Source organism: Pelophylax lessonae (genome assembly GCF_965119305.1).
Source record: "Pelophylax lessonae genome assembly, chromosome: 8".
NCBI lineage: Eukaryota > Metazoa > Chordata > Amphibia > Anura > Ranidae > Pelophylax > Pelophylax lessonae.
In genome coordinates this window covers 215,839,941-215,859,942 of record NC_138775.1, presented here as the reverse complement: position 1 = coordinate 215,859,942, position 20,002 = coordinate 215,839,941, and the positions used below count along the sequence as shown (strand labels likewise).

The window sequence follows — 20,002 nt, the reverse complement described above, 5'->3', positions numbered from 1 at the left end:
CACAGTGACAGTGGGTTCTGTCACACTGTTAAAAAAAAATAAAAAAATTTTAGGGAAACTTTTCCAATTGCAATACTTCTGTTATGCTATTGTCCATGTGGTGGGACTATTTGTTCACAGCTAGTAAGTCTTTTGTGGCTGCAAATATGAGCTAAAGGTTTTTAAAGTTTGCATCCCATTAAAGTCATTGGGGCCCACCACGAACTTGCGGTTCGCGGACATTTGAGTAAATTTGCGGCTGACATTCGCGAACCGCCCCGGCCGATGTTCGTCCATCACTATTCTAGAGCCTGCATCGCCCCCCTGTGTAATTAATATATGTCCTGGTTTAAAGGGATGAGGTTGCAACCCTATACACACAGGAGATCATCTCTTCTACATCACACAGCCAAGATCCAAACTTATCTAGGTCATGGCGGATCAGACTGACATCTATTGCCAGAAAGTCGATTTTGGCCATCAGTGCCTCCTTAAATGATGTGATGACCGCTAAGATATCTGCTCCAGAGGGGCTGCTGCTGAGACATGCAGTGAGAGCATTGCTGTCAGGGTAGCAATCAGCACTCACAGGATGCCTGCAGGATAATGGAAAGAGCAGAGTTTGGGAGCCATGTGACTGTCTGCTGCACATCCAAGCCATGTGCCTCCAAAAACCCTTAATGTTTAATAAAGTTTATAAACTACAAAAAATAGTAATACAAATAGCTACAATGTTCCGAAGGTTGAGATGGTAGGAAACAGGGTTAAAAAGTTATGATGTCTCTAATGTTTGCAATTTATCTTGACAATCACTGCTTGTTTCCTTAACTGCTGCCAACAGATCTGATTGGATGTTTCATCATCAAGAAAGTCTCTCAATGTCTCAAACATATGCCAGTGTGTGTGTGGCACAATGTCACATGTTTAATGATGTCACTGACTGTAACATATTGAAAAGAGGAACTGAATCATATAGTCAATCACTTACTGAGTAGAACTCAACAGTTAGCACAATGAAGATCCTACTTTTTGCCATGTTCGGTCTCAGCTTCTATCAGGGTAAGTACCATCAATCGATATACAAGATCTGTATTATATTGCTACAAAAATGTAGACATTTATATGGTGTCTTTAAATAGTATTACACTGAGTCTGTGTTATCTCAATGTTGTATTATAGCTAAAGGCGATGATGGCTCTTCCAATTCTGACCCTAAAGAACACACCTGTACATCTTCGGTTTCGAATGCCGACTCTGCAAATTGTCTAGAGCTAACATTGCAGGTAAGGTTGTATTTATAATAAAAATAAATATGTATTTTCTTAATTTGTCATCAGTGGCAGAACTACCAGGGTTGCAGCAGTGGCACTTGCGACTGAGCCCTGGAGTTCCACCACTGTGGGGGGGGGGCCGCCGCCCACTGCCACCGCTTCTAGGTAATGATCAGGGCAATATGTTCCGGACATAGTTGTACACTGCCACCTGCCACCGCCACTAATTGCAGACATCATGGCATCATGTCAGTCAGGACATTATACACTCACTGTGCCTGAGTGAGCACTCACTGCTACCGGCACAGCTCTCATCCTGCCATCAGTGGCAGGATGAGACCGTCCAGAGCCCTGGGTGAAGTTGCAAAAACTGTGCCCCCCCCTTTACCTGGGAGGAGGGGGCGGGGCTAATAGCAAAATGTATGTAATGTTTGTAGTATGCACTGAAATAGTACCAATTGTTGGGGTACACTGCAGCAAACTGAAGAGTTTAAAACTGAAACACAAGTAGTGTTTAAAGGGGGGGCATTAAGTACAGGAAAGTGAGCAATGTGTATAGTTATTTATTTTATTTTTTTTGGGGGGGTGCAAGTAGCTGGTCTTGCCTAGGGTGCAAAATAGTCTAGCACCGACCCTGTGTGGAGAAAATATGTTCCTGTGTCAGCCGTATTGCTAAGACAAAAACCGCTGCATCACTAGTGCCAGTCTGAGGAGGGTGGTCAGTGGGATGAAGGAGAGATGGGGCGGTGGGCTCTGAGGCTTGCATAGAACTGAAGGGATCTAGGGGAGACCATCAGTGAGGACGTTGAGATGAAAGGGCACATACAGATGTGTGGCTATCATTGCTGCCACTAAGAAAAGTGATATGTGGCATATCACTTTTCAGAGGGTGTTTGACAGGCGGTGAGGAGCAATATGTCACCTCCTCCCTGCTTGTTTTAACCCACTGAGCTACAGATGTGTGCATTGCATGCCTGTTGCAGAGTGGGGCTGTTCCATTAAATTTTTGCAATGGACACTAAGCAAAGCGTTTTGGTCATGGCATGTGTACAAAACAGCTGCAACTCCTTGTTCAAGTTGGTGGTTGGGGGTGGTAAAAACTTGGCTCAACTGCTTGCTTTTAGCACCCATGTGAACAAACTAAGATATGATTTTACAGCCTCTCAACTGCCCACACCCCCTCCCCACCCCAAACAAGCTGCAAAGGCAGTCATATAGGGGGAATACACATGCATGGCAAAAACTACAACGTTGTATCCCTGTCATGTTTGATAGGCAGATATCCCACTGAACATGATCCATACAAGTGAATAGGGCTGAGCTGCAGCCCCTCCACAACCCCGTGCAATGCATGTGATTTTGGCACATGGTGCAGGATTTTAGGGGCTTAAAATAGGTGGCGAGGAGGCAATATTATGCCCTCTCAGTCTGTCAAACAATCTCTGAAAAGCAATCCAAAGTGAATCACTTTTCAGGGGGCCATTGCAATTGTAAACTGGCCCTAAAGCTCGGATTCAGCAAGGGGTCTGCTCACGGATCCCCAGCAGATTGAAGTGGGCTTTGTTCTGTGTGAAAGGATTCTTAGGGCTCCAGACACCAGACTGCCTGAACACAAAACCAGGGCTGTCCTACTGAATGGGCCCGCTGGGCAGTTGCCCAGGGCCCCCACTTGCCAGGCGGGCCCCACCTGCCAAGCGACCCAGCCCCAGCCAAGCATTAGTCCCGACTCCTGTGTGCATCCAGCCGCCAAACTTAGCAGGTGGCAAGCGCCTGTCTGCCCTTCGCTGCAGTCAGGCCACTTGGGCACGGGAACAGGTACACACAGGGCAGCCAAGTCTGACTGTTATTAGCCTGGCACTGCTGTACCAATAAATATCGCCTTACCAATCATTTGCATTTTTATTCTCATGGGTGATTGTGTAGGCAGGGCCCCTGTGCACTGCATTGCCCTGGGGCCTATAATGCTCTCAAGATGGCACTGCACAAAACATATATCCGCTACCAGCTGGTCACATGCCACAGCCATGATTCTGAGCTTAAACTGCATATTGTTATTGGTGGGCGGTGCTACCTCTGAACGCAAATAATGTAGTCCATTGATGCTGCCCTGCAACTGCCCTACATCTAATTATGGCATTGTATGGGACATCAGGCAGGAATTGCTTACATAAATATAATAAATAAACATATAATTTAAAATAATAACATCACTATGACATTGGGTTGGAATTTAAAGGCCGCGGCCGTTTGATTATTGGTTTTAAATACAAAACATAAATAAAGGATTTTACTTCAAACACTTGTAAAGTTTACACATAAACGCAGACAACCTAGTCACTACGGCTCAGGTTGAAATGACACAACATCAACTCAAATAATTTTATCCAATACGAAATTCAAAACTCAGCTCAACACTTGTAGTCCAACAATGCATTACACAAAGGCGACACTTACCAATAAATATTAACTGGCCGCAACAACCAAAGGGAGGGAGGGAGGGAGGGGAACACCACAGCTCCGTTTCTGAGGCGGCTGAATCTGAGCCACTGGGGGACCCCTTAAATAGCCCTGAACTGAGGACTGGTTAAAACTGGAACGGTCATTCGGCGGGAGATTTGAGCGGGAAAAGGGGGTACCAGATCAAATCTCCCCAGAGACAGGGCTGATTTGAGCGGGGAGAAGGGTCCTGATTCAATGCTCGGCAGATACAGATTCAATTTGAGTGGGAAAAGGAGGCCAGCTATCCCAGGGGAAAAATTCAAATAGCCTTTTTCCCCAGAGACAGAGGTGTCACAGAATCCCCTCATAACCAGGTCAATACAAGGTCACTGACTTTAATATAGGCCCTGCCGCAATCCCATAAACAAAATAGGGGCTAATTACAGCCCCCATTTTCTCCATATTATGGCAATTATCAAGTTAAATCACCACCCCTCAAACAGTCCTGAAAAACGATCCAAGCATAGCTTTTCAGAGTGGCAACAGTCACTTCCATGTATGAGAACGAGCACCTAAAGAAAAATATCCTAGTTGGTCTTCAATACTGAGAAATATTGTACTTTGATGCCTATGTGAGGATTGAACTGTTTAGGAGAGGACCTGGACAATCCTTTTCATTGAAAGTCTTCATGGTGCATGTGATACTTCATTCCATCATGCAATCCACCTAAAAAGGTCAGTGAAAAGATAGCCAATTCAGTTCAGGCATCTTTATTTTTGTAGCCAGTTCTCTTTTTTTCTGTTTGAGTGCCGGTACACATTTCTACGATGCGGGAACGCTGCAAATATACAGCGTGTTCCCGCATCGCATCCGCTCCCCTGGCAGTTCACACTGCCATATGCGATATGCAGGGGGTGTCAATTCAAAGTTAACGACACCCCCAGATCAGTGCGATCTGAAAGTTTGCAGAGAATCGGATCGCACTAGTGTGAACCACCATGCGATCCAATTCTGCTGCAGACCAAAAAAAGGGTCCTGTGTGAGTTAGGTGCGATTGCAGTGCGAATTCAGCCATACAAACTGTATGGCTTAATTTGCACCGCACAGACATCGCATGTAATTTTAGGAGCAGTGCACTCCGAATTACATGCGATCTCTGTTATCGCAGAAATGTGAACCGGCACTAAAGCTCATCTAGAGCTATTGTTACTATAACTTTGAATACTCTGTATGTTTAAAAACCAATAAACATATATACAAATATTTAAAATAAAATAAGGAATAGACAAATTCCCCAATGTAGGTTAATCTAATATTCAAGAATGGAGCACTAGCCTTGATTTGGAGAGACGACCCTTCTCCTTACCTACAGTAGTCATTAACTGTAGTCAACTAAACAAATGCAGGGACCTAAAGTGTTAATCTGGATACAAATTGTACAACTTTTGTTGTTAGATTTCCTATAGATTTACCTTCAACTATATAGAGCAAGGGCCTTCCTGATTGCATACAAATCAAAAGTGTTTAGATTTGACCTCATATTATATGGTTTTGGTAAATCTAAAGACAATTGTATAGTGTGTAAGGCCCATTAATCTCCTCACCTGATTAGTGACGTTCGGTGCACACTCCTCAGGCTGGGCTGATGGCAGCGCTGGGGCAGTGGAGGATCGAGATACTGACATCAGCCCCATGTCCTGTCGAATAATGCCTCCCATCTAAAAATGCATCCGACGCACTGCGCATGTGCAGTACGCGACATCACTCCAGCTGATTTTTTTCGATCAGCTGGGGTTGACGTAATCAGTGCGCATGCGCAGTCCGTCGGATGCATTTTTCGACAGAGCGAGGAGCAGTGTTAATTTCTTCAACTAAAACCGTCTAAAACGTTTTCATCGACTAAAATAACACAATTTTAGTCGACTAAAATACGACTTAAACTAAAACAATTCAGATGACTAAAGTACGACTAAAACTAAAATGGCATTTTAGTCTTAAGACTAAAATACGACTAAAACTAAAATGGCATTTTAGTCAAAAGTCTATAACTAAAACAAAATCGAAATTTGCTGCCAAAATTAACACTGGTGCATACTCAAAGCTTAATACCATAAATAATAACATATTAGATTTTTCACTCCAGGACCAGCAGTAGTATATAATGAGTTTGGAAATTGTAGAGAAATGCTTAAATCATGCATTACAAATTACAATTGAATCCCATTCGATTATAGATGACTAAAATGAGTTTTAGTCTACTAAAATGTAGGACGTTTTAGTCCACTAAAAAGTAGGACGTTTTAGTCAACTAAAATGTACTGGAGTTTTAGTCGACTAAATACGACTAAAACTAAAACACTAGCAGAAGACTAAAATGGGACTAAAACTAAAATGCCATTTTAGTCCTAAGACTAAAACGAAATTGAAATTTGCTGCCAAAATTAACATTGACAGTGATGTAAGGGAGCACCCCGATGGGGACACTGATGTGAGGAGGCACTCCGATGGGGACACTGATGTGAGGGAGCACTCCAATGGGGACACTGATGTGAGGAGGCACTCCGATGGGAACACTGATGTGAGGGAGCACTCCAATGGGGACACTGATGAAAGGGAGCACTCCAATGGGGACACTGATGTAAGGGATCACTCCAATGGGGGCACTGATGTAAGGGAGCACTCCGATGGGGAAACTGAGGTAAGGGAGCACTCCGATAGGGACACTGATGTAAGGAGGCACTCCGATGGGGACACTAATGTAAGGGAGCACTCCAATGGGGACACTGATATAAGGGAGCACTCCAATGGGGACACTGATGTAAGGGAGCACTCCGATGGGGACACTGATGTAAAGGAGCACTCCGATGGGGACAGTGATGTAAGGGAGCACTCCGTTGGGGACACTGATGTAATAAGGCACTACGATTGGGACACTGATGTAAGGAGGCACTCCGATGGGGACACTGATGTAAGGAGGCACTCTGATGGGGACACTGAGGTAAGGGAGCACTCCGATGGGGACGATGAGGAAAGGGAGCACTCCGATGGGGACACTGATGTAAGGGAGCACTCCGATGGGGACACTGATGTAAGGGAGCACTCCGATGTGGACACTGATGTAAGGGAGCACTCTGATAGGGACACTGATGTAAGGAGGCACTCCGATGGGGACACTGATGTAAGGAGACACTACGATGAGGACACAGATGTAAGGAGGCACTCCGATGGGGACACTAATGTAAGGAGGCACTCCGATGGGGACACTGATGTAAGGGAGCACTCCGATGGGGACATTGATGTAAGGGAGCACTCCCATGGGGACACTGATGTGAGGGGGCACTACGATTGGGACACTTATGTAAGGAGGCACTACGATTGGGACACTGATGTAAGGAGACACTTTGATGGGGACACTGATGTAAGGAGGCACTCCGATGGGGACACTGAGGTAAGGGAGCACTCTGATGGGGACACTGATGTAAGGGAGCACTCTGATGGGGACAGTGATGTAAGGGAGCACTCCGATGGGGACACTCATGTAAGGAGGCACTACGATTGGGACAATGATGTAAGGAGGCACTCCGATGTGGACAATGATGTAAGGAGGCACTCCGATGTGGACAATGATGTAAGGAGGCACTCCGATGGGGACACTGAGGTAAGGAGGCACTCCAATGGGGACACTGAGGTAAGGGAGCACTCCGATGGGGACACTGAGGTAAGGAGGCACTCCGATGGGGACACTTAGGTAAGGGAGCACTCCGATGGGGACACTGATGTAAGGGAACACTCCGTTGGAGACCAAATTATAAGGAGGCACTCTGATGGGGACACTGAGATAAGGAGGCACTCAGATGGGGACAATGATGTAAGGAGGCACTCCAATGGGGACACTGAGGAAAGGAGGCACTCCGATGGGGACACTGAGGTAAGGTAGCACTCCGATGGGGACACTGAGGTAAGGAGGCACTCCGATGGGGACACTGACGTAAGGGAGCACTCCAATGGGGACAATAATGTAGGGAGGCACTCCCATGGGGACACTGAGGTATAGAGGCACTTCAATGGGTACACTGATGTAAGGGAGCACTCTGATGGGGACACTTATGTAATGAGGCACTCCGATGGGGACACTGATGTAAGGAGGCACTCCGATGGGGACACTGATGTAAGGAGGCCCTCCAATGGGGACACTGATGTAAGAAGGCACTTCGATGGGGACACTGATGCAAGGAGGTACTCCGATGGGGACACTGATGCAAGGAGACACTCCGATGGGGACACTGATGCAAGGAGGCACTCCGATGGGGATACTGACGTAAGGAGGCACTCCAATGGGGACACCGGATGTAAAGGAGCACTCTGATGGTGACACCTGATTTAAACACCATTGTCATGATGACTCGGTGCCTAGACTGACATCTGTGACGTCAGCAGAGAGCAGACTTCAGCTCGCTCTCTGCAGAAAACTAGTGACAGAAGTGCAAAACAAATTGCACTCCGGTGATCCTGTGATACAGCTTTGGCTGTACATCTCCTTTAACACACTGTGCTGTATACAGTGTGTTATATTCAGCACAATGTTCTATATAGCACAGTGTGTTATACATTGTACCATACATAACACAGTACACATTGCGGTCTGTATAACACTCTGTGTATTCCCAGTGACCACAACTGGACATAGCGAGGGCTTGGTGGGATGTCCAATTAATGTCACTGTGGCAGTGTGCCAGCTGGCTCCAATTATTTATATAATTATAGAAGTAAAAAGGTGACAGTCAGAAATGTATGTTCTGCTTGGTGTTTAATAAACAAAATCTAATTTTTGCAATCTAAACCATGAATCTGCACCAGCAGAATAATGACATTTAATTTGAATGAAATTTTATTATTTTTCCTTTACATCTACAAAGATGAGAGGGATTGGAGCTGTGGGATCAGGCACTTCTGCATTCTGTCAGGAACCCGGTTAGAGTTGTAGTCTTCTTCTACAACCAAAATAAATACAAAAAATGTGCTGCGCCAGACGTGCACCAATTAACATAAATGATATTAATATAATCAATATCTGAAGTCCATACAAGCTGTGATTATGCTCAAAATCCAATAAATGTGCATTAGTGTCCAAGTGTCCAAATCAGAAATGCAATCTGGTGAAAAGTGCACACCAATCTGTGAAATCCCTCCACCTGCTAGATTGGCCTTTCACCTCCAAAAAGGACCCAGACAGGCCAGCAAAAGCATATACTGAGGATATCAGACTCCTGGAAAGACACTCCAGCCTCTCACCTCCAGAGGTCTCAAGACACGGGACATGCGATGCAAAATATAAAAGGGAAAATATAGTGCTCTCCGTTTCAACAGTCAGGCTTTATTGAGGAAAATAGAAGTTTACTCACATGTACAGGGCACATCACCGTGCCTGCTGCTATGGCAAATAATAGCGTGTGTCACTCGAGAGATGTTCGGCGTCGGTCACGCAAGCTCTGCCCACCTATACGCATTACGACGAGCGTATGGCTCCAACGTCTTCCTCTGATTTATGTGATATTTAAGCACTTTTTCAGTACATCATTCACACACAGTGTTTTTACCTATTTTGAGTGTTATATCACATATTTGGTTTTGCGCTGATAGTTTTTTGTTATATTTCTTCTACAACCAGCTGGGGAATCTGGGATTTCTTCACAATAGGCATATATGTTAACTCAGCATCGGGAGGTGTTTTTAGATTCCATGATTTTAAGGTTAACCCCAGTGACAGTGCTGCTCTACATTCGTAATCTTTAATTTTTGATTTATCATATCTAATTTACCTAATCTAATTCAGATGATTCTAAATGTACCATTTGGGTGGGGGCCATGTATGGGTTCCCAGCAGTGGTTGTGGGGCTCAAATCAGGAATTGAGACAACTGGCCATGGCAACTAAAATGCCTCGGGGAACCAATACATATTTCCCACACAAATAGATCCCCCTCTCCTTTCTTCCCTGTAGTACCTTTCATACAATAGAGATGATTCACACAGGGCACCCCAGACCGGGTACCTCCGTTGGAAGATGCTCCTAGTGCTTTCCGAGGGCTCCAAGCTCTCCACCAGACACCGTAAGCACTTCAGACCCCACGAACCGCCGCAGCTTGGTTAGGGTCTTGCAGCCTCCTACCCACCCTGGACCTACGACAAGGCTCCAGGTTCCTGTGGGTGAACCTCTCTTTCCCCAGAGAGTGTAGCAGAACAAGCTCTTACACAAGCTCTTACAAGAGCTTAGTGATTCTCTAAGGGAGTATGGAAGACCATAGCAATCCCTGCAGCAGATTCCCCCAATAAGAGACAGAACTCTAGATTGAGGTTGAATGAACTCAGCACAACTTTATTGAACACGACTTATATACGGTTTTCACCCACAAAGTTACCACCCAGATGGACCTTGTTGAAGACTGAACATAATATTCACCATCCAATAGGAACAGAGTTTTACACTCTCACACAGTGTACAAAATATACAATGTGGTACAATCCCCCCTCCCCCTTAGCATCTAATCCACATTCCTATAAGTTTCTCTTAAAGCAGACAGACAGAACAAAGGTGAGCTCATTAGCACAGTTAACAATAGGTGAATTGAGAGCCACCTCAGACAGCCCGTCTCCTCAGAACTTCCTGGGATGACCATATTAGGAGTGGACTTCCTGTACCTTACAGTTTACAGGAATAAAGGTTTAGCTTCCAGGATAGAGGCCAGACTCCATTAGCCCCATGACTTATCCGTCTTTAAATTCCAGTGACGGTGAATACTGTCACACTCAGTCTCTGTGAAAAACAGTCACACAGAGTGTGAGTCAGTGTGCGTCTCTCTCACATAGAGTCAGGTCAAGTGACACAAAGGGTATGAAAATGGGTGACAGTGGATGAGTCTTACTTGGAGTATGATGGAGTGCCACAGACTGTGAGAGGGTTGAGTAGTACAAAGAGTGTGTCCCCCTGTCTCTATGTCATGGTGTCACAGAGTGTGAGAGTGAGTGGCTTAGACACTATGATGGAGCGTGAGTTACAGAGATTATTTGGAAGGGAAACAGACGCACTCTGCATCACGCACATTTCACTGACACACTCTCTGTGATACAGACACTGAGTGAAATGGAGGCACAGTGTTCTGCACATACTCAGGCATCCCAACCTGCAAAAACTCATTTCAGGGAGGTGGCACTCCGCACCGGCGCCGGCGCCCCCCCCCCCCCTCCACGCCCTTCCAGCACCAGGACTGCTCTATTTGATACCCCCTCCCCCTTTTCCTAACCCTATGCACTGCTTATTGGCTTGTCATCCCAAAATCACTATGATTAATACTACTACTTCCTACACTGTTTCAACCCAGTTTAATTAATTAACTAACACACACCTCCTACTTCACTTCTGGTTTCTAATGATCTGACCACTTAATAATAAGTTGTACTACAGGAGGAAGAGAGGTCCTATGTGACAGGTACAAAGATGCCTGCACCATTGAGGACACTACAGACAATATCACTACACCTTCTAGAGCCATATAAGATTTATAAAATATGACAAATACAACTTCCCAGAAGCAGGAAGCACCACAGATATGACCTGGAAAGGATTGTACTCCTCACAAATCACCAGCATTATTACCTCATTTCTCTATAGGAGGAGGGTAGAGGAGGACAGATTGCACAGTCCGATCTTCTGCCGCTGCTTCCTGTGGCTCCTGTCACAGGCGGAGTGCATTTCATATCACTCCGCCTGTGACAGAGCCGAAACTATACAGGAAGCAGCGGCTCTGTCACTGGCTCAGCAGACACCCGAAGTCTCCCACCGCAGCCGGGAGATCGCACGACGCGGGAGACTTGGGATGTCTGCATACTTCCACAGAGAGTGACAGAGTGACTCCATTGCCTCTATCTCTGTCACTCTCTCTCCCACTCTGTCACCCAGAGATTGAGAGAAAGGGACACACTGTGAGGGAATGAGTGACAGTGTGAGAGAGAGAGAGTGTAATAAAGGGACAGTGATAGGGAGTTGGAGCCTTATCTTCACAATATTGTAGCCAGGTTCCAGGGGGTAATGCAGATTCCTTCTTAGGCCTGAGATGATCTCCACGATTCTTGATAATCCCCACAGTGGATCCTGCAAAAGAAATGTATGTGTAAAAGTGATAATCAATGCATTTAAACAAAATAAAAATTTCAAGTTTCATTAACCTCCCTAGCGGTATTCCCGAGTGTGGCTCAGGGTTAAATTTCAGTGCCAAAAGCGGTAACCCCTCGGGGGTACCACTAGGAAGATCGCTGGATCCTGGAAGAGAGGGTACTCACCTTGTCCCCGGGGTCCAGTATGTATATATATATATATATATATATATATATATATATACATACTGGATATATGTATGTGTGTATATATGTATATATATATATATATATATATATATATATATATATATATATATATATATATGTGTATAATAAATAGGTAAAATCATATGTAAATAGTTGGTTTGGGCTGCTCATTCTTAAGGTTTACATGCAAAATAATGGTACCGTTTTCAGCACCTAAAATCGGAAAGAATCATACCGCCAGGGAGGTTAAATCAAGAAGAATCACCATATTTACTTGGACTACAACTCTCACTGGGTTACCAGACATTTTAAAGAGGCAAACAACAGAGATCCCAGACTAATGACATTTTATGGCATAGATAGGATGAAAGACCACTGGAGAGGAAATAACAAAAGAATCCTGGTTTCTCAGAATGAAACCAAGGGGATTTTTCTGCTCAATACCCTCCAGTCTGGAAGCCTTAATATTGATATAGATCTGAACTGTTTTATTAGTGACCTTTAACAATATACATACTGATCCCATTATTTCCATCATGTTTTTATACATTTATTTATGATTCTAATTTATTTAACATAATCTTACCACCTCCTTTATTATATTTTATAGCACAGACAGATTCGTTTATGTCTTATATTTTAATACTAATAATCCAATAACATTTTTATCAACATATCTATTATCTAGTCTAGTCCCGCACCACTGAAGTTTCCCACACCATAAACTATTTTACAAAATGTTTAAAAAATTCAAAAGTTTTAGAATTTTATATGACTTATTATCAAGTTCCGCACTATTACAGTTTCCCTTACAATTTTTAATTTTTAATTTTTAATTTACAACTTTTAATTTTTCAACTATGTCTTATAACATTTATGCATCTATTAATATCCTCTTCCAGATTTTAATTTAATTAAATTTTAATCTTATTTATATTAGCTATATGCATCTTAAAATTTACCATTTACCATTTTATTTATGTAGATTTTATATATTTATATTTATTTATATATATTCTTCATATTTTATATTTTTGATATCATTTCTTCAAGCCTTTACACAAATAATCATTGTACAAGATATTACACTCCTCTCAAGCCTTCATGTATTACCATGGCACCAGAGACTCATATGATAACAAATTAACCTGTACACACCTAATAACCCCTCTTCCTCCGCACAAATCAATCATATAACATGTTTAATTTTACTTTAATTTCAATTACACTCACACACCCAATATATATTTATTTTTATTTTAATTGTCGTTTTATTAAAGAATATTGTATGTTAAGTTATATATGCAATTGTATATCCATAATATGGCAGATAAATTACTGCGTTATACAACCAGCAAACCCACGATCACCATTAACAAAGCCTTATAATTTACTTTGGTTACACTAAACAGCAATAATGTGGGGTCATTGGCAAATCTATACTTTAAATCTTGGGCCAAAATCAACTAGTAATTTGCTACGGCTTTTCATGAGCAAAATATAGAGGTCTAGATGGTAACGGTATCAATAAATATGGCCACGAGGCCCCCAGGATCAATGGGGTTGCCTAGTTACCTACGGTATAAAAAGCGGGAGTGAGACGGAGTGACGTAGCTCCTGATGACGTCAATACTGACGAAACGCGTCAAGATGGATCGTGCATCACTCTGTCAATTCCGCTAGTGTGGTTCCGTCCTTTGGAATGCATTGAAACCCGGACATCCGGTCCGCACACTCACCAAGCGGTATCACGGTTGGCACCAAACCTAAACTGTAAGTGGATATTTATTTTATTAAAACACGTATTGAAATTACTACACTATGGTCAGTCTATTCTCCTTCATGTGGGGCACCATATGAGACACCCCGGAAACACCAGGAAGGGCCCAAGGGTTAGCGTGAAGATATCCATACACACCAGGACCAGTACCAGAACCATAGACCGGCTGGAGTCTGTAGAGGGATAATCGTAGGAACTCCTGGATCACCTATACTGCTGTGCAGAGCTTGCTACCCCTTTTACAGGGGAAAGCATTGCGGTGAGTGCAATTCTTATAGGGGCACTGCATCACCGCACAGAGCGCAGCCAAGTAAGAGATAAGGATAGTACCACCGTCTCACCTCTTCTTTTGGCTTCTCATAAACTTGGGATATCACAAGCACTTAAAAAAGATCACAAACTGTTAACACTTAGATTCAATTTTGGATTGTTTTGGCACTATAGCACCTTCACAGAGTAATGTGGCTGACAGTCCATCTCAGCACATAACATTGGGATTTTGGACATATTTGATCTGGAGATATTTATATACATCTATTTATTTATATTTATTTTTAACACTGTAGCACTCTATTTGTCATACTTTGTACCTATACAGTAGGTATTCACCTTTTCACAGGTGTGACACTGAAGCACTTTGTCTATTCATTTATTTATTTATATATATTATATTCCTATACCATAGAAGAATTCACTTTTTCACAGGATTTATTATCACATAATTTATTTATATATCATAAATTTGTGGCACCGAGCACGAGAGCACTTTACAGATATATCATATTGTATGCCGTGTATGTATAAGTGTGTTGTTTACCACATGTCACACTAACATTATAATAGACATATCATTACATACCAGTGTCAATATATCAACATATATTAGAAGTAGCGCCCACACCCTTTACTACCAATGTTTTAGGATGCACAGGTGCCTGATCCCACAGCTCCATTCCCCATCATCCTTGTAGATGTAAAGGAAAAATAATAACATTTCATTCAAATTAAATGTCGTTATTCTCTGGTGCAGATTCATGGTCTAGATCGCAAAAATAAGATTTTGTTTATTAAACACCAAGCAGAACGTAAATTTCTGACTGTCACCATTTTACTTCTATAATTCTATAAATAATTGGAGCCAGCCGGCACACCGCCGCAGTGACATTAATTGGACATCCCACCAAGCCCTCATTATCTCCAGTTGTGGTCACTGGGAATACACAGAGTGTTATACAGACTTCAATGTGTACTCTGTTATGTATGGTACAATGTATAACACACTGTGCTATATAGAACATTGTGCTGAATATAACACGCTAAGCTTTAAAAGAATACACACAGCACATTGTATACAGCACAGTGTGTTAAAGGAGATGTACAGCCAAAGCTCAATTGGCTGCACTTTTCTTTGGATCACAGGAGTGCAATTAGTTTTGCACTTCTGTAACCCATTTTCTGCAGAGAGCAAGCTGAAGTCCTCTTTCTGCTTACATCAAAGATGTCAGTCTAGGCACAATGTCATCATGACAATGGTGTTTAAATCGGGTGTCTCCATCAGAGTGCCCCTTTACATCTGGTGTCCCCATCGGAGTGCTCCTTTACATCAGTGTCCCCATCGGAGTGCCTCCTTGCATCAGTGTCCCCATCGGAGTGCTCCCTTACATCAGTGTCCCCATCGGAGTGCTCCCTTACATCAGTGTCCCCATCGGATTGCTCACTTACCTCAGTGTCCCCATCAGGTTGCCTCCTTACCTCAGTGTCCCCATCGGAGTGCTCCCTTACATTAGTGTCCCCATCGGAGTGCTCCCTTACCTCAGTGTCCCCATCAGAGTGCCTCCTTACATCAGTGTCCCCATCGGAGTGCTCCCTTACATCAATGACCCCATCGGAGTGCTCCCTTACATCAGTGTCCCATCAGAGTGCCTCCTTACATCAGTATCCCCATCAGAGTGCCTCCCTACATCAGTGTCCCCAACGTAGTATTCCCTTACATCAGTGTCCCCATCAGAGTGCTCCCTTACCTCAGTGTCCCCATCGGAGTGCCTTCTTACATCAGTGTCCCCATTGTAGTGCTCCCTTACCTCAGTGTCCCCATTGGAGTGCCTCCTTACCTCAGTGTCCCCATTGGAGTGCTCCCTTACATCAATGACCCCATCGGAGTGCTCTCTTACATCAGTGTCCCCATCGGAGTGCCTATTTACATCAGTATCCCCATCGGAGTGCCTCCTTACATCAGTATCCCCATCGTAGTGCCTCCTTACATCAGTGTCCCTATCGGAGTGCCTCCTTACATCACTGTCCCCATCGGAGTGCTCCCTTACATCAGTGTCCCCATCGGAGAGCTCCCTTACATCAGTGTCCCTATCGGAGTGCCTCCTTACATCAGTGTCCCTATTGGAGTGCCTCCTTACATCAGTGTCCCCATTGGAGTGCTCCTTTACATCAGTGTCCCATCGTAATGATCCTTTACATCAGTGTCCCCATTGGAGTGCTCCCTTACATCAGTGTCCCCATCGGAGTGCTCCCTTACCTCAGTGTCCCCATTGGAGTGCCTCCTTACATCAGTGTCCCCATCGTAGTGCTCCCTTACCTCAGTGTCCCTATCCAGAGTGCCTATTTACATTAGTGTCCCCATTAGAGTGCTCCCTTACATCAATGATCCCATCGGAGTGCTCTCTTACATCAGTATCCCCATCGAAGTGCCTCCTTACCTCAGTATCCCCATCGGAGTGCCTCCTTACATCAGTATCCCCATCGTAGTGCCTCCTTACATCAGTGTCCCTATCGGAGTGCCTCCTTACATCAGTGTCCCCATCGGAGTGCTCCCTTACATCAATGTCCCCATCGGAGTGCTCCCTCACATCAGTGTCCCTATCGGAGTGCCTCCTTACATCAGTGTCCCTATTGGAGTGCCTCCTTACATCAGTGTCCCCATCGGAGTGCTCCCTTACATCAGTGTCCCCATCGTAGTGCTCCCTTACATCGGTGTCCCCATCGTAGTGCTCCCTTACATCGGTGTCCCCATCAGAGTGCCTCCTTACATCAATGTCTCCATCGGAGTGCTTCCTTACATCAATGTTCCCATCGGAGTGCTCCCTTACCTCAGTGTCCCCATCGGAGTGCCTCCTTACATCAGTGTCCCCATCAGAGTGCTCCCTTACCTCAGTGTCCCTATCAGAGTGCCTTCTTACATCAGTGTCCCCATCGGAGTGCCTCCTTACATCAGTATCCCCATCGGAGTTCCTCCTTACATCAGTATCCCCATCGTAATGCCTCCTTACTTTAGTGTCCCTATCGGAGTGCCTTTTTACATCAGTGTCCCCATCGGAGTGCTCCCTTACATCAGTGTCCCCATCGGAGTACTCCCTTACATCAGTGTCCCTATTGGAGTGCCTCCTTACATCAGTGTCCCTATCGGAGTGCCTCCTTACATCAGTGTACCTATCGGAGTGCCTCCTTACATCAGTGTCCCCATCGAAGTGCTCCCTTACATCAGTGTCCCTATCGTAATGCCTCCTTACTTTAGTGTCCCTATCGGAGTGCCTTTTTACATCAGTGTCCCCATCGGAGTGCTCCCTTACATCAGTCTCCCCATCGGAGTACTCCCTTACATCAGTGTCCCTATTGGAGTGCCTCCTTACATCAGTGTCCCTATCGGAGTGCCTCCTTACATCAGTGTACCTATCGGAGTGCCTCCTTACATCAGTGTCCCCATCGAAGTGCTCCCTTACATCAGTGTCCCTATCGGAGTGCCTCCTTACATCAGTGTCCCCATCAGAGTGCTCTCTTACCATCAGTGTCCAGACACTTCTATGTGTCCCCATCCAAGCTGTGCTCACGACAATTTTCCCGCAGTTTACTAAAATAAACAATCCGTCCAATAAAATTAAAAAAAAAAAAGACTTACCCGCCCAATTAGAATAGGGTTGCTGTCATGCGCATGCACAGAGCAGTGAGCGAGGCAGAATCTGACATTAAGATTCTACACCCTCCTCACTCTGTCTCCCATCGAAAAATGCATCCGACGGACTGCGCATGCGCACTGAGTGCGTCAACCTCAGCTGATCGAAAAAAATCAGCTGGAGTGACGTCACGTACTGCGCATGCGCAGTGCGTCGGATGCATTTTTCGACAGGACACCGGCAATAAATAACGCTCAGCCTTGGCAGAGAATGTTCTGTTGTCATGTGAGGAGAGAAGATTTAGAACTTTATTTCCCGGTATTTGTTTTTGGCTACCGTAGGAAAGGAGAAGGGAACTGCTTGAGCTCCAAGTGCACCCCCTGCCTTTACACAGAGACACTAAGCCCAGGGCTTAGTGTCGGATGGAGGAAAAAGTCAGCTGATCAGCTGATGGGCCAGTAGAGTGAAGGGGGAGGAGTTCACCCCTGCATGAGCCAATGTGTAGATAGAGTCCCCATGTTGGGACACCTGCTGCTGGAGGCACTGTGAAGCTAGGCTGAGAGCGCTGAGTAAGAAGGGGGATCGACTGACACTGAGAACAGGTGAGTGCCAGTGTCACCCTCTAATCCCCCTCACCATCCCTCTGCCACTGATCTCATCCCTCCACCACCATCTCTCTGCCACTGATCCCATTCCTTCATTCCATCCACCCCACTCTCGCTCTGCCCCTGATCCCATCCCTCCCACCATCCCTCTGCCACTGATCCCATCCCTCCACCACCATCCCCCCATCCCTCTGCCATTAATCCCATCACTCTACCACCATCCCACCCCCCATCTACCTCACCATCCCTCTACCACTGATCCCATCCCTCCACCACCGTCTCACCCCCCCCCCCCCCCAACTACACAATCACCCACGAGAATAAAAATGCAAATTATCGATAAGGCGATATTTATTGGTACCTCCAACAAAATCAGTGTTTAAACATTAACATAACTAGAGAGAGAGAGAGGGGGAGAGGGGGAGAGAGAGAGAGAGAGAGAGAGAGAGAGAGAAAGAGAGAGAGAGAGAAGCACAGAGAGGATGTACATGGCAGATATAGGATGGCACACACAGGATGTACATAACAGATATAGGATGGCACAGTGAGATGACTTACAGGACAGGTATAGGAGGGCACATGGCACAGAATGTACATGGCAGGTAAAGGATGGCACAGACAGAGGATGTACATGGCAGGTATAGGATGGCACAGACACAGTATGTACATGGCAAGTATTGGATGGCACACAGAGGATGTACATGGCAAGTATAGGATGGCACACATAAGATGTACATGGTACACAGAGGATGGCACACAGAGGATGTACATGGCACACAAAGGATGGCATACAGAGGATGTGCATGGCACACAGAGGATGTCACACAGAGGGTGACACACAGAGGGTGGCACACAGAGGGTGGCACAGAGGATGTACATGGCACACAGAGGATGGCACACAGAGGATGTACATGGCACACAGAGGATGGCACACAGAAGATGTACATGGCAGATATAGGATGGCACACAGAGGATGGCACACATAGAATGTAAATGGCACACAGAGGATGGCACACAGAAGATGTACATGGCACACAGAGGATGGCACACAGAGGATGTACATGGCACGCAGATAATGGCACGAAGAGGATGCACATGGCACGCAGAGGATGGCACACAGAGGATGTACATGGCACACAGAGGATGGCACATGTCACACAGAGGATGGCACACAGAGGATGTACATGGCATGCAGAGGATGTACATGGCACACAGGGGATGGTACGCAGAGGATGGCACACAGAGGATGTACATGCCTCTACCACCATACCACCCCCCCCCCACCATCCCTCTGTCACTGATCCCATCCCTCCACCACCATCCTCTGTCACTAATCCCATCCCCCCACCATCCCTCTGCCACTGATCCCATCTCCCCCACCATCCCTCTTCCACTGATCCCATCTCTCTACCACATCCCATCCCCCTATACCTCTGCCCCTGATCTCATCCCTCGCACCATCCCATCCCTCCCACCATGCCTCTGCCCCTGATTCCATCCCTCGCACAGTCCCACCCCCCACCATCCCTCTGCCCTTGATCCCATCCCTCCCATTATCCCTTCCCCTTCCCCATCCCTCTGCCACTGATCCTATCCCTCTACCACCATCCCATCCATCCCACCATCCCACTGCCACTAATCCTATCCCTTCATCCCATCCCCCCC

The 20,002-nt window shown here is 45.3% G+C and overlaps 1 long non-coding RNA gene across 1 annotated transcript in view; it reads left to right on the top strand.

Moving 5' to 3' along the window:
- The first annotated feature begins 902 nt into the window (after positions 1 to 902).
- Positions 903 to 20,002, top strand: part of LOC309561033 — a 31,675-nt gene continuing 12,575 nt past the window's right edge. Inside the window, exon 1 of the long non-coding RNA XR_014225544.1 lies at positions 903 to 1,038. This is a non-coding gene — a long non-coding RNA (uncharacterized lncRNA). The remainder of the gene's footprint in view (positions 1,039 to 20,002) is intronic.